This window comes from Eumetopias jubatus, unplaced genomic scaffold (assembly GCF_037043125.1).
Source record: "Eumetopias jubatus isolate StellerSeaLion01/CBP00866 unplaced genomic scaffold, mEumJub1_p1.0 scaffold_5, whole genome shotgun sequence".
Classification (NCBI taxonomy): Eukaryota; Metazoa; Chordata; class Mammalia; order Carnivora; family Otariidae; genus Eumetopias; species Eumetopias jubatus.
Window position 1 is genome coordinate 53,655,126 of NW_028274811.1, and position 14,164 is coordinate 53,669,289.

The window sequence follows — 14,164 nt, forward strand, 5'->3', positions numbered from 1 at the left end:
CCTTTTAAAATGAGTTTAATGCACTCTTAATTTGTAACCACCTTACAGAACAATATGACTAGATGTAAACTAATATAGCACAAGCTGAGTTCACAAGTTAGAAATTAAATTTTTATTTTTTAATCTTTTGAAAGATTTTGTTTATTTATTTAGAGACCGAGAGAGAGTGCTAGCGGGGGAGGGGCAGCGGGAGAGGAAGAGAGGATCTCCAGCAGACTCCCAGCTCAGTGCAGAACCCAATGCAGGGCTCTGATCCCACAACCCCAAGATCACCATCTGAGCCAAAATCAAAAGTCAGTTGCTCAACCAACTTAGCCACCCAGGTCCCCCCGGAAGTTAAATTTTTAAAGATGAAGTAGTGTTGTGACCCCAGGACCTCTTTCCCCCTTGGTACCCCTAAGAAACTCTCACTAGTACGCCATAGAAAACATTTTGGGAAACACCACATTAGGTAGTTCTTTAAGGGGACAAAACAGCACGAGATGGCAGGGAGGCAGAATTTGCATGCATTTTGTATAATCACATGTTATAGTTTGTGGATGTATGTTTCCTCCCCCCGGAGACAATAAGCACAGAAAACTCAAGATGCAGCGAGCTGCAGCTCCATCAGCTGCGTGAACACAAAGGTAAACAACTAATACACTGACAACCACTCTGTTTTTCACTTTCAGCACAGTATTCAATAAATTATACGAGATCTTCAGCACTTTATTATAAAACAGGCTTTGTGTTAGATGATTTTGCCCCACTGTAGGCTAATTTAAGTGTTTTGATAAAGTTTAAGGCAGGCCAGGTTAACCTATGATGTTTTATAGGGTAGGTGCATTACATGCATTTTCAGCTTACAATATTTTCAACCTATGATGGGTTTTTCAGGGCATAACCCCATCGTAAGTCAAGGAAGATCTGTACCTTCACCCCTGTAACAGTAGATATATGGTTTTATTTAACGTGAATTATAAGTTAGTGTATTTGGGTTAATTTTTGCAATCACATGGATAGCAAAACTTCATCGATACAAAACTCAGTTATCCTGAAATCTCAGAGACACAGGGGTTGACTCAGCATGAGAAACAAAACTGAAAGTGGCCTCTGGTTAACCAGATAAATATTGGCAAATCCATGCACTAAAGCTCATGTGCTTGGTTCAATAGACAGCTCAGAAGCTGTTTTGGCCTACTTCACTTACTATTCTAAACTTACAGATTAAAAACTACATAAAAAAGGAGGAAGTTAGAGATATTTCTTCGTTATAACATTAATATCATCAGTGAGTGATTAGCGGCCAGTCCATCAGCAGTGAAGGAGGCAAACAGACCAAGAATGAGTGAGTAAAATCCCCTATATGAAGTACGTACTTGACGATTTATGGCAGGGACAACATCCCAAACAGCTGCAACTGTGCTTCAGCCAATGTTCACAGTGATGACCTGAGTCATCAAAGCAAGTAAATTAGGTTCAGAACATTCTGCAAGAGGGGAGGAAAATGTTAGGCAAACAGAAAATTAAGTTATTCTGATTTATTCGTTTATTTAGCAAATCTTTACTGAATCTATTTACTTATATGCCAGATGCTGTGCAGGTCTTGGGGACACACAAATACTGAGATAGCAGCTCCTGTTTTCAAGAAATTTATGTTCTAAGTCAGAGGTTTCAAAGTATGGTCAGGGAACCCATGAGGGTCCATGACATCCTTCCAGGGGATCTTCATGGTCTGGCTACTTTTTCCATAATACTAAGATGGCATTTTTTTTTTTACTCTATTGGCATTTGCACTTAGGGTACAAAAGTAATGGTGGATAAAACTTAGCATGAATTCCTTAATATTCATCAAGGCAGTGGCACCCCCCGCCCCAATGCACAGAAAAAAAAACACACCAATTTGACAGTAGAACATCCTTGACAAAGCAGGAAAAATGATTAATTTTATTAAATTTCAACCTGAAGCATACATCTTTTTAATATTCTGTGTAATGAAATAGGTACACATAAAGTACTTCTGCTGAATACTGAAGTACGATGGTTGTCTAGGGGAAAAACATTTGTGTGATTGAGTTGCAAGCTGAACTAGCCACTTTTTTCATGGAACAAAGTTTTTATTAAAAGAACGATTGACAAACTGTGGTTATTTGCCAGAGGTTTTCTCAATAAAGAACAAAGTGAGCTTGTCCTTTCAAGGAGAACAACCGACAGTATTTATAGCCAATAATACAATTTGAGCTTTCAAATGAAACTTAGAGTTTTGGAAAACAAGAGCTTGTAGCTTCCCAAAAATTAAAGACTTCTCTGATGAGAATGGTAGTGATATTAACAAATTAATTTTTTTGATATTATATAGTGAAATTGTCAAGTTGGAATGATGTATATAACTCAGCAAATCACTCTTTTCCAAATTACAAAATTGTATGATGTTACAAAATCATACATTGAGGAAAGATCACTCAAAGTGGAAAATAGACCAATGGATTTTAATGTAACAAAATACAGAAAGTTTATTGATTGGCTTTCTGATTACACATTGAAAATGAACTTTAAGAATCCACCACTTGTCAAGTTTTAGCATAGTATTAAGAAGAATATCCTTGAAAAGGCTATTAAAATATCCCTCCCCAGGCGCCTGGGTGGCTCGGTCAGTTAAGCGTCTGCCTTTGGCTCAGGTCAGTCCTGGGATTGAGCCCCTCATCGGACTACCTGCTCAGTGGGGAGTCTGCTCCTCCCTCTACCCCTCACCCCACTCGTGTTCTCTCTCTCTCTCTCACTCTCTCTATCAAATAAATGAATAAAATTAAAATAAAATAAAGTAAAATAAAATATCCCTCCCTTCTCCAACTGTCACTGAGACTGGACTTTCCTCATATATTTCAACCCAAAACAATTTATTGCAACATGTTAAACATAAAGGCAGATGTGAGTCCATTGCAAAAATGTAAAACAATGCTACTTATGTCTCTGAAATTTTTGTTTTGAAAAATAAAATTATTTTCATAAAATGTGTTTTTAGATGTTAACATGTAATACATTTGTATTATTATTTTAAGCAAATCAATCAATAAGAATTTGAAGAATTTCCTAATTTTAATTTCTAATACAATAAATATCGGTAGGTATTACCCCCATATATACTTCTCTTCAGGGTCTTCAGTACTTTTTAAGAATACAAAACATGCTGAGACCAAAATGTTTGAGAACCACTGGTCTAAGAACAAGACACAGATCTAATAAATAAGTAATTCTAACCTACTACATTAAGGGCTTTGATAGGAAAAAGTACAAGATAACATGGGAGGCTAGAGGACAGGCATCCAACCCAGTCTTGGAGACAGAAGGCTCCCTGGAGGAGATTATCTCTAAGCTAGGACTTGATGGATGATACGTTAGCGTGCTAAGAGGGGTATGATGTTCAAGACGAAAGGAAGAACTTATACACAGGTCCAGAAGAAAGAGAGCATGGTTCAGTCATGAAAATAAAAGTTGGTGGGACTAGAGAATAGTTTATGACAATGTAGGTTGTTCTGATTATATAATTATTTCAATAAAATAAGTATATATCATTTCAATAAAATAAATTAGTAAAGGGTCAAAAATTGGCTCTGGTCTCAAGTATACATAATACTAGTGGGGGGTGGTGAGGCAAGTGGGAAATGGTCTCTGGTATACTGTACCTATTTTATAGGAAGTCTTAAAAAACCACCCTAATAAGTTTTCACAAATATATGATTACAAGCTGTAATCTATATTCTGGCATATCTCTAAACTTAAGCCAAAAGACCTTTTTCTTGTTTAAAAGAATTCTAATGAGATGTTTAAAGTCTGATTTGAATTTGAAACAATACAAGTTGAAGTTTAAAGCCTGATATTCTTCATAAATACTCAATTTCCATCCAGATCAGTGATAGTTATCTCATGAACTTGGATTATATCCAACAGCGATTGTTCTCTATAAGTGACATACATTGTAATATGAACTTCTCCACGTCTTGATGGCCTCTTTGTCATGTTTGCCATATGGCCACGGTTTCCTGTTTTTCTATTTCTTTTATGTTTTAATAGTGTCTTCCCATAGTACTAAAGAAAACCTTTAAATCAAATGCCCCAAGAGCTTCGTGTTGCCAGATGCCAAGGTAGGCATGTGTCCTGAAGACCAGGCCAGGTCATCAGCAACTCTAAGAGGTATGTCCCTCCTCAAAGTCCCGGTTTATCCCATGGGTATTCATGAGCTGAAACAGAACTTCTGAGAGTGATTTTTCTCTCGCTGGAAGGGGTTAAGAAGAAGCAGAAACAAATATTTATGGCTTAGAAGTTAAGCCTAGTACAATTGATATCTTGGAATAGAAACCCACCCACAATCATGTCACGGAAATCATTGAATGGCAGTCTACTCTAAAGTGTTATAGAATTAGGATTTGCTGTCAGGAGAATGCAGTGGCAGGGTCGTATTGCTACATTTCACAAACTTTATCCATGTGGCCCTGTTTAGTTTAGAAATGTTTGTAGGGTACTCCAGAGAATATTTTTGGCAGGGATCATATCTATTAACTTATGTTTGCTGCATACACATTGTTTTATCAGTATGTCATTTGCATTATATGTTGCATATTATTTGTTTATTTCTATGTTTTGTGGCTGAGAATGCTGAAGGACAAAATAATACAACCATGGGTGGATTATAGTTTGACATTTCTCACAGTCTATTATATTTTAAGGCACTATCACAAACAACAAAAAAAGCAGCAAAAATAGGTCAAAGCAGTAAAACTAATTTAAAACTAAGATCGATTTTGTAACTATGGATACCACCTATATCTCCCAGAAGATTTTAAAATAAATTAGACATGTGAATATGCTATATCCCTAGCAACTGTCTGACACCAGTGTGTATGTAGTGAATGGTGTTATGAGTAACTGAATGGATGACTAAACTCTAACACATAGAAATGACAGATAGCCACAGTTTTCAAACGAGGCAATTGAGACACAATGTAGTGAGGTCGCTTGTCCAACACACACACAGCTAAAGAACAGTGGGACTGGGCTTTGAAGTCAGGCAACCTGAATATAGACTCACTTGATTAACCTCTACACCACACTTTAATATTATGTAAAGGAAGTTTTGAGAGATCATTTATATTTAGGTACTGTGACATCTTCCCATCAAATATGTTGATTAAGTATTTAGTAATTATTTGTTGGATGAGAAGTCGGACACACCTATATGGGTCTAACGTCCTCGCTGTCAGTAACCACTTTCTGGGCTCATCTTCCTGGTGGCAGTGAGGGGCGTGGTGGATCAGAACCCCCGGGGGAAATCATGACTGGCTCAAAGACTAGCAGAGTGGTCTTCATGTTAAAATGAGCACCCTGAGGGTGCCTGGGTGGCTCAATTGGTTGAGCGACTGCCTTTGGCTCAGGTCGTGATCCAGGAGTCCCTGGATCGAGTCCTGCCTTGGGCTCCCTGCTCGGCAGAGAGTCTGCTTCTCCCTCTGACCCTCCCCCCTCTCATGTGCTCTCTCTCTCATTCTCTCTGTCTCAAATAAATAAATAAATAAAATCTTTAAAAATAAAATAAAATAAAATAAAATGAGCACCCTGAGTAGCACCCTCTTCCACACTGCCACACCGTGTCCCACTGCTTCACGCTGCTGTCATGACCAAAGTAAAGGTTCTTCCAGATCCTATCAAAACGTTCTTTTACGATTACCCTTTGCTTTGGTTTGTTTTTAATCCTAGTGATTAATATATTTTGACATTTCAAGTGTTTAATAGGCAGTCGATTTTTCTGTTTACCACAGGAGGGCATGCAGTTTAAAGGGTTGAGAAATGACTATTTGGTCGTGTTTCCTCAAGGTTGTAATACTATCTGCTAGTGATAGTTGTAATAAACTTTACGCACAGGTTGTGTATTCTGGGAAATGGAAGCATGGGGATTCAGAGAGACAATGTTTCTAAAGCTTGCTACAAACTTGAAGGCAGTACCAATGCCTGGGTGCACAGGGGCTGTTCTGAGTCTGGTCATCATCCCACACTCTACTGTCAGTTGGACCTTCTTATGTCATGTCCTCTAGAATGGCCAGCTTCTCACTCCCGGCTGTGGACGGAGGAATGGTCGTGCAAGGGCATTCAAGATGCCGCTTCATTCCATGTGGAATCTGTGCCACTTCACAATTCTTTGCGCGGCATTCTGTCCAGCGAACCTTCTAAAGAATGTTTAAAATGCCATTTCTCTGGTACCTGGGTGGCTCAGTCAATTAAGCATCTGCCTTCGGCTCAGGTCATGATTGCGGAGTCCCAGGATCGGGTCCCACATCGGACACCCTGCTGAGCGGGGAGTCTGCTTCTCCCGCTGCCCATCACCCCACTCTTGTGCTCTCTCTCTCACTCTCTCTTAAATAAATAAGTAAAATCTTTAAAAAAATAAATAAAATGCCATTTCTCCACTTTCTCTGATTTTTCATATCTGCCCTTCTCCTGTCTGGAAAGTAGCTCTATGAGGGTAGGGAGGGGACCAAACTTGTTTTTCTCAACATTGTAGCTTCAGGAACTACTACAGTATCTGGTACATGGTAAATGATATTAAAGATGTGTGGACTAAATGAATGTATGAGTGATCGAATAAATGACCATCTCTTTGTGTGCTGATATCACAGCTTGGATTCTTTTTCTTTTAATCTCATTATCTGTATATGTTTACCATTTTTTCCTATCCCTTTCAAAAAGTTGTCTCTCACAAATAGAAAGAATCCATCTCTGAAGTAGCTAATCCATAAACAACTGTGGAATTCTAAACAAAACCAATTTTCTTTCAGAAATGGCAGAACTTGAAATGCCATTTAATGGGAAATCAGATACTTGCTGACCAGAGGATTTGAGAGAAGTTGCCCATAATTTTCTTTATTGCTAATTTAAATCCCAGTGGATTTCAAATGTTCTTATCCAGCTTCAACCTATTTAGAGAAGGAGTACCATGTACCCTGACTGTGCTCTTGAGAAGCACAGAGATGAGAAATGCCGAATCAGGCAGCTTCGCAGGCAGTCCCAATCCTTTACCTGTTCTCGATCATCCTCACAACCCCTCCCATGATGTGGGGTGGGATTGGGGCACAGTCATCTAAGACGCCAGGCTACGTGGGAGTTTTCCAAAGGGAATTACACAAGGAATTCTACCTCCCAAAGAACCTAATACCCCCTGTCGGTTTCCTACGGCTCTTGTAACAAATCACAACTTTAGCGCTTTAAAACAGCACAAAGTTATTATTTTACATTTCTAGGGATTGCAAGTCCTAACATCTAGGTGTCAGCAGAGTTTTGTTCCTTCTGGAGGCTCCAGGGGAGAATCCATTTCCTTGCCTTTTCCGGCTTCTAGGGACTGCCCACATTCCTTGGCTCACAGCCCCTCACGGCCCCTCCTTCCATTTTCAGAGCCAGCTGTGTACCTTCAAATCTCCATCTCTGTCCATCACCTCATCACATCACTCTTACATCTTCACATCTCCTTCTCTAACTGAGACACTCCCGTGTCCCTCTTATAAGGACCTTTGGGGTTACATTGAGCCCACCCTAGATAATCCAGGATAATCTCCCCATTTCAAAATCCTTATTAATCATATCTGCAAAGTCTCCTTTGCCAGATAAATAACATATTCACAAATTCCAGGGATTATGGCATGAAAACCTCTGGGGGCTATTACTCTGCCCACCGCCCCACCCCCCCCATTTCCTCCTAAAGGCCTTATAAAGTGGCATTCAGGTCCTCCCATCTCTCAGTGCCAAGCACATTCACAGGTTGCTGGAGGCTTCTGTATCACTTCCTCCTTCTGATTTTTCCTTGGTCATCCCAGCTGGATGCACCTGCTTCTTCCTCAAACTCCTTTGAGCAAGCAACCTGGACCTCCTCGAGGGTATTCCTTTCCGCTGCCTTACACCATATTGGTATGAGTATATATTACTTTCCTGACCAGCCTGAGCCAGGAGCCCACTCTTTGCCCTCCTGGGACTCAGAACAGTGTGGCAGATTGCAGGAACTTAGCTGTTGCTGCTAGTTCACAGCAGATGACTTGTGAGCCACTTCTCCCCGGGTCTGGTGCCCTCCAGATGTTTCCCCCAGAATACCAGGACAGAATCCCTTCCCCCTTACCCTAGAGCACCATTGCTAGCAAGTGATGGCTTCTCTGCCTGTGAACTGGTTGGATTCCACAATCACTGTCTGCTTCGAATACATGGTCTCTGGGGGCTGCCGGTGGCCTGCGAAGGGAGACTGCTTTTACATCCCAGCTTTCCACCATGCGCAAGCCAGGCTTCTTATTGCTTTGCCGTTTGCCGTGGCAGGGGCTGCTTGTCTGCAGTGCTGGCTGAGAAGCTCCACCTGTAAGCAAGCTCAGCTATTTCCAGCATAATTCTCTTCCCTTCAGGATGCCATTCTCTACATGTGTCGGAATGACTCACTTGGCACTTGCACTGGGTAAGAGCTTGAGCCTGGTGAAAAGGCACTGGCTGAGAATGTCCCAGTCTCATTTTCAGCCACTCCCTTGGAAGGCCTCACCTTAACCCAGGTGGACTCTTACCTCCGTAGCTAGCCAAGAAATGCAGAAGTATGAGCTATTTAATTGCCAGGCTCTAGGTGAAGCTTGGAGCTGGGTCGAAGTGGATTAAAGGGCAGGGTGGCTTAGGGAATAAAAACATGAAATCAAAGTTTCTGCCCTGACACATTTCACAATCAACTGGGGAGAAAGATAAGTTACCAACTCATTACAAAATTCTGCACAATCTATCAGCTGAGTGCTATGAAGCTGGGGAAAGAAATAAGCGGTTTACATCTCACGGTCTTCATCTGGATAAATTCAAAATATTAAAGATGAAGTCTTACAAATACTAGAGAAAACCCTGGGAGAATTTTTCTTATATAATCTCAGAATGGCAAAGTCCTTTCTTTTTCTTTTTTTATGATTTTATTTATTTATTTGAGAGAGAGAGAGAGAATGAGAGATAGCGAGCACAAGAGGGAAGAGGGTCAGAGGGAGAAGCAGACTCCCTGCTGAGCAGGGAGCCCGATGTGGGACTCGATCCTGGGACTCCAGGATCATGACCTGAGCTGAAGGCAGTCGCTTAACCAACTGAGCCACCCAGGCACCTGATAAAGCCCTTTCTAAATACAAATAGGACTCATAAGCTGCAAATGAAACAGTAGTTAAATTTAACTACATGAAAAGGTATTCCCCACAGCAAAATCTATAATACATAAAGTTAACAAACAATTGCCAAACTGTAAAAGGATTTGTAAGTCATATTACATTAACAAGACTAAATTCTCTAATGTATGAAGGCTACATATAAATCAATAAGAAAATACTAACCATCCCAACAGAAAGATGGGCAAACGATTTAAACAGCTCATAGAAAAGGAAACGCAGATGGCCCTTACACATAAGAAAAGATGGTCCATGTCACTTATAATAACAGAAATGCAACTAAAATTACACAGAGATGTACTTCTTTTCCTAAAATTTGGCAAAATTAAAAAAGTTGGAAAACGCTTATATTATGAGGAATCAGCAGCCCATTCATGTTACTGGTAGAACTACCTATTGGTACCACACCAACAGTGGGCAAATTTTCAACATCTATCACAATTATGGACATGCATGTCCTATGACTCAGCAATTTTGCTAGGAATTTATAGAAAATGACATCTACAGAAACTTATTTACTGCAGCACTGTCTCTATTATCAAAATATTGGAAGTAATCATCAATAGATGAACGATAAAGAGTAGAGTGATAAATTATGATATTCACATACAATGGGATTCTGTGCCTTGCTCAAAAGGAATGGGGATGCTCTTTATGACAATTATGGAAATATTTCAAAGATATGTTAAGTGACAAAAGCAAGGCACAGAACAGTGTGTTCTGTGAGCTGCATTTTAGTATAAAAGAAGGGAGGAGTCAGCTACTGGTTGTTTTCAAGAATAAGCTCAGTATAGTTCTACTGGATGTTTTTGCTCATGCCATCCTTTCTCCATCTCTGCCTATTGAAAAATATTTATTCTTCCAGGGCAATTTCAAATATTTCTTCCTTTATGAACTTTTATTGATCTCCTGGATTAAATACTCTCGATTGAAAAGAAGTGTAAAATTATTAAGAGAATAGTTTTAAGGTTTTGGGTGAGGGATCCTTCCTAAGGAAGACAATCCCCAAAAATTCATAAAGGAAGAAGATTTATTTAATTTTATAAGATATTTAATATTTTATATGGTCAAAGACATCATAAATGGACTTATAAGAAAATCTAACAGACTGAGCATCATATATTGATGACAAAGGCGTCCAGATTATATAAATAGCTCCCTACAAACCAACAAAGACAAAACCAACAGTCCAGTAGACAAAAAGGGCATATTTTAAGGACAAGTGTAGTTTGTTAGAAAAAGAGACAAGCAAATAAAAAATGTTCAATTTTAAATGAATATTTTTCTCCTTTTGTTGAGTAAAAAATAAAGAGATTTATACTATAATGGGGAAACAGTCAAGGATGTGGTGGGGGTATAAATTGTTAAATTCTCTTTGTAAGGTAATTTGGCAGAAGTCATTGAATGCTGAAAATATGTATCACCTTCAACCCATCTATTGGACTTTTAGGTTTCTGTGCTCAGAGATACATATATATGCATATAGAAGCACTTAAAAGCATTGTCATTGTAACATTATTTACAATAGGAAAAAGCCAAGATCTCTTAAGGACCACCAATAGGGGAAAGTATGCATGAACCAAGATAAATTCATTTTGTCATTACAGTGCAGTAATTTAAAAAATAGAGCAGATTTCTTCATATTTACATGAAAAGAGCTCCAAAAGGAATGTCACTGAAGTACAGTATGTAAAATACTCTTCTGCTTATGGCCCTATAATGAGGCCACGTGGTAAGAAAGTGAGGGCATCCTACAGCCAGGGAGGAACTGAATCCTGCCAACAACCACATGCCTGAGTGCAGAAGCAGATCCTTCTCCACTCAGGCCTTCAGATGGTCACAGTCACAGCCCCAGCGAACACTTGGCAGCCCTCTGAGCGACCCTGAAGCAGGGAGCTCAGCTAGGCTGTACCTGGACTCCTGATCTAGAGAAACTGAGATAATAAACATTGTTTTAACCCAGTACAATAAAATAAAATAAAAAAATATTATTCTGTTTATGGGAGAAAGCTATATGTATGAATATATAAGCATGTAGGGGATAGGTATGTGTCTGTGCATATACACAGAATATATGTAACTGTTTGTATACATACACATACATAAATATGAACAGGTGTGTATATATATATATATATAAGAGTTTAGCTTAATAAATGTCATTACGACTAGGGAGGGGAGTAGAATTAGTAGTGGGGAAGGAGGGGCCTTATTTTTGTGCTCTATACCTTTATAAGATTTTGTTGCTTGTTTGTCGTAGAAAGGTAGTGATGGGAAGGACACAGTTCACACTTGGAGAAGGGATTTGATCTCAGTTAATTGGCCTCCCAGTGTGATATTTTTTCCACTGTTCCACCAAAAGAAAAGAAGAGGCACTTTCTGAATCAAGGATGATTAAATAGAAATAAATATGAGACATTTTCCTGGCTATGAAGGACCCCACTGAATTTTCAGACATTTCCTCTTATAACTAACCTAAACAGCAATTATTGAAAGTGAGATCCATTTATTTTATGTGCAGGGAGTATGGTTGCACCTACCACGACTTAGCTAGCTTAAAATTTTGAAAGAAAGGACTAACCAATACTGAGTAAAAAAAAAAAAGAAGAAGAAGAAGATAGCAGGAGGGAAGAATGAAGGGGGGGACATCGGAGGGGGAGACGAACCGCGAGAGACTGTAGACTCTGTAAAACAAACTGAGGGTTCTAGAGGGGAGGCGGGTGGGGGACGGGTTAGCCTGGTGATGGGTATTAAAAAGGGCACGTTCTGCATGGAGCACTGGGTGTTATGCACAAACAATGAATCATGGAACACTACATCAAAAACTAATGATGTAATGTATGGTGATTAACATAACAATAAAAAATTTTAAAAAAGACTATTTCTTAACCCTTAAATGACACATTGCCTTAAATTACATTCTAGAATCATTTTAAACAGTAACACAATGTCAGAGTTTCATTTGATGTGAAACTTTCTCTGACTTTTAGGTCCTTCTCTCTTATTCCTCTTCCTAGCCAATAATTTGCTGCTCTTGGTTCCCTTTAATTTGCTTTAATTCCTATAGCATGGAAGAAGAGTGTTATATAGGGAATGTCATGGACTTTGAAGTCTGACATACCTGAGTTTTTATAGGTTTTCTGTGATTTGGAGAAAATCATCTAACTTCTCTGCATGTCAGTTTTTCATCTGTCCAATGGCAAGAATAATAACTCATGGCAAAAAAAGAAATCACAATGAAATTAGAAAATATGAAGGGAATAAAATGAAAATACAACATATCAAAATGTATAGGGTGCAGGTAAGGCAGGACTTAGGAATATATCGTCTTTATTACATATATGAGAAAAGAAGAAAAACTGAAAATCAATTTAACATTAATTAGGTGAAGTTAACTAGTAAGTGCTTTCGGCAGGCGAAAGAGGAGGGGAAAAGGTCCTGCATGTGGAAGAAGCATGCTCTGACGTGACATCAGTGTGGCTGAAACTGGAAACTAAGGATGAGGGGGTGGCTAGATCCAGCTGAGGAGATGAACGGGGGCCAGACTTTGTGGGACCTTGTAGGCCATGCCAAGGAGTTTGATCTTTATCCCAAAAACAATATGGAGCCATTTAAGAATTTCAGGTATGGGTGGATAACATGACCAGATCAGAAAAGATCACCCTCCAAGTAGTGTGAAGCATGGATTGGATGAGGGGCCTATTGGATATACTGATGCCAGTCAGGTGACCATTGCTGTTGCACAGGACAAAACAATGTAACTATTGTTTTTAATATAAATTAAACTGGAAATGACTCAATAATGCCAATCAATAATGGACTGGTTAAATACATTATAGTAAACAAAGACGATGGGTTACCATGCAGCTATAAAGGGAATGAGAAATTTTAATCTGTGCTGTTATGGAGTTATCTCCAGGTGTATTGTTAAGTGAAAAAAGCAAAATGGAGTGGACAAATTGTGTGTATATATGCCGTTTATTTAAAAGAGGTAGGAAGGATATACATATATATATACACACACACATATATATCCTATCCATATACACACATATATCCTATCCATATACACACATATATCCTATCCATATACACACATATATCCTATCCATATACACACATATATATCCTATCCATATACACACATATATCCTATCCATATACACACATATATCCTATCCATATACACACATATATATCCTATCCATATACACACATATATCCTATCCATATACACACATATATCCTATCCATATACACACATATATATCCTATCCATATACACACATATATCCTATCCATATACACACATATATCCTATCCATATACACACATATATCCTATCCATATACACACATATATCCTATCCATATACACACATATATCCTATCCATATACACACATATATCCTATCCATATACACACATATATCCTATCCATATACACACATATATCCTATCCATATACACACATATATCCTATCCATATACACACATATATCCTATCCATATACACACATATATCCTATCCATATACACACATATATCCTATCCATATACACACATATATCCTATCCATAGACACACATATATATCCTATCCATATACACACATATATCCTATCCATATACACACATATATCCTACCCATATACACACATATATCCTATCCATATACACACATATATCCTATCCATATACACACATATATCCTACCCATATACACACATATATCCTATCCATATACACACATATATCCTATCCATATACACACATATATCCTATCCATATACACACATATATCCTATCCATATACACACATATATCCTATCCATATACACATATATATCCTATCCATATACACACATATATCCTATCCATATACACACATATATATCCTATCCATATACACACATATATCCTATCCATATACACACATATATCCTACCCATATACACACATATATCCTATCCATATACACACA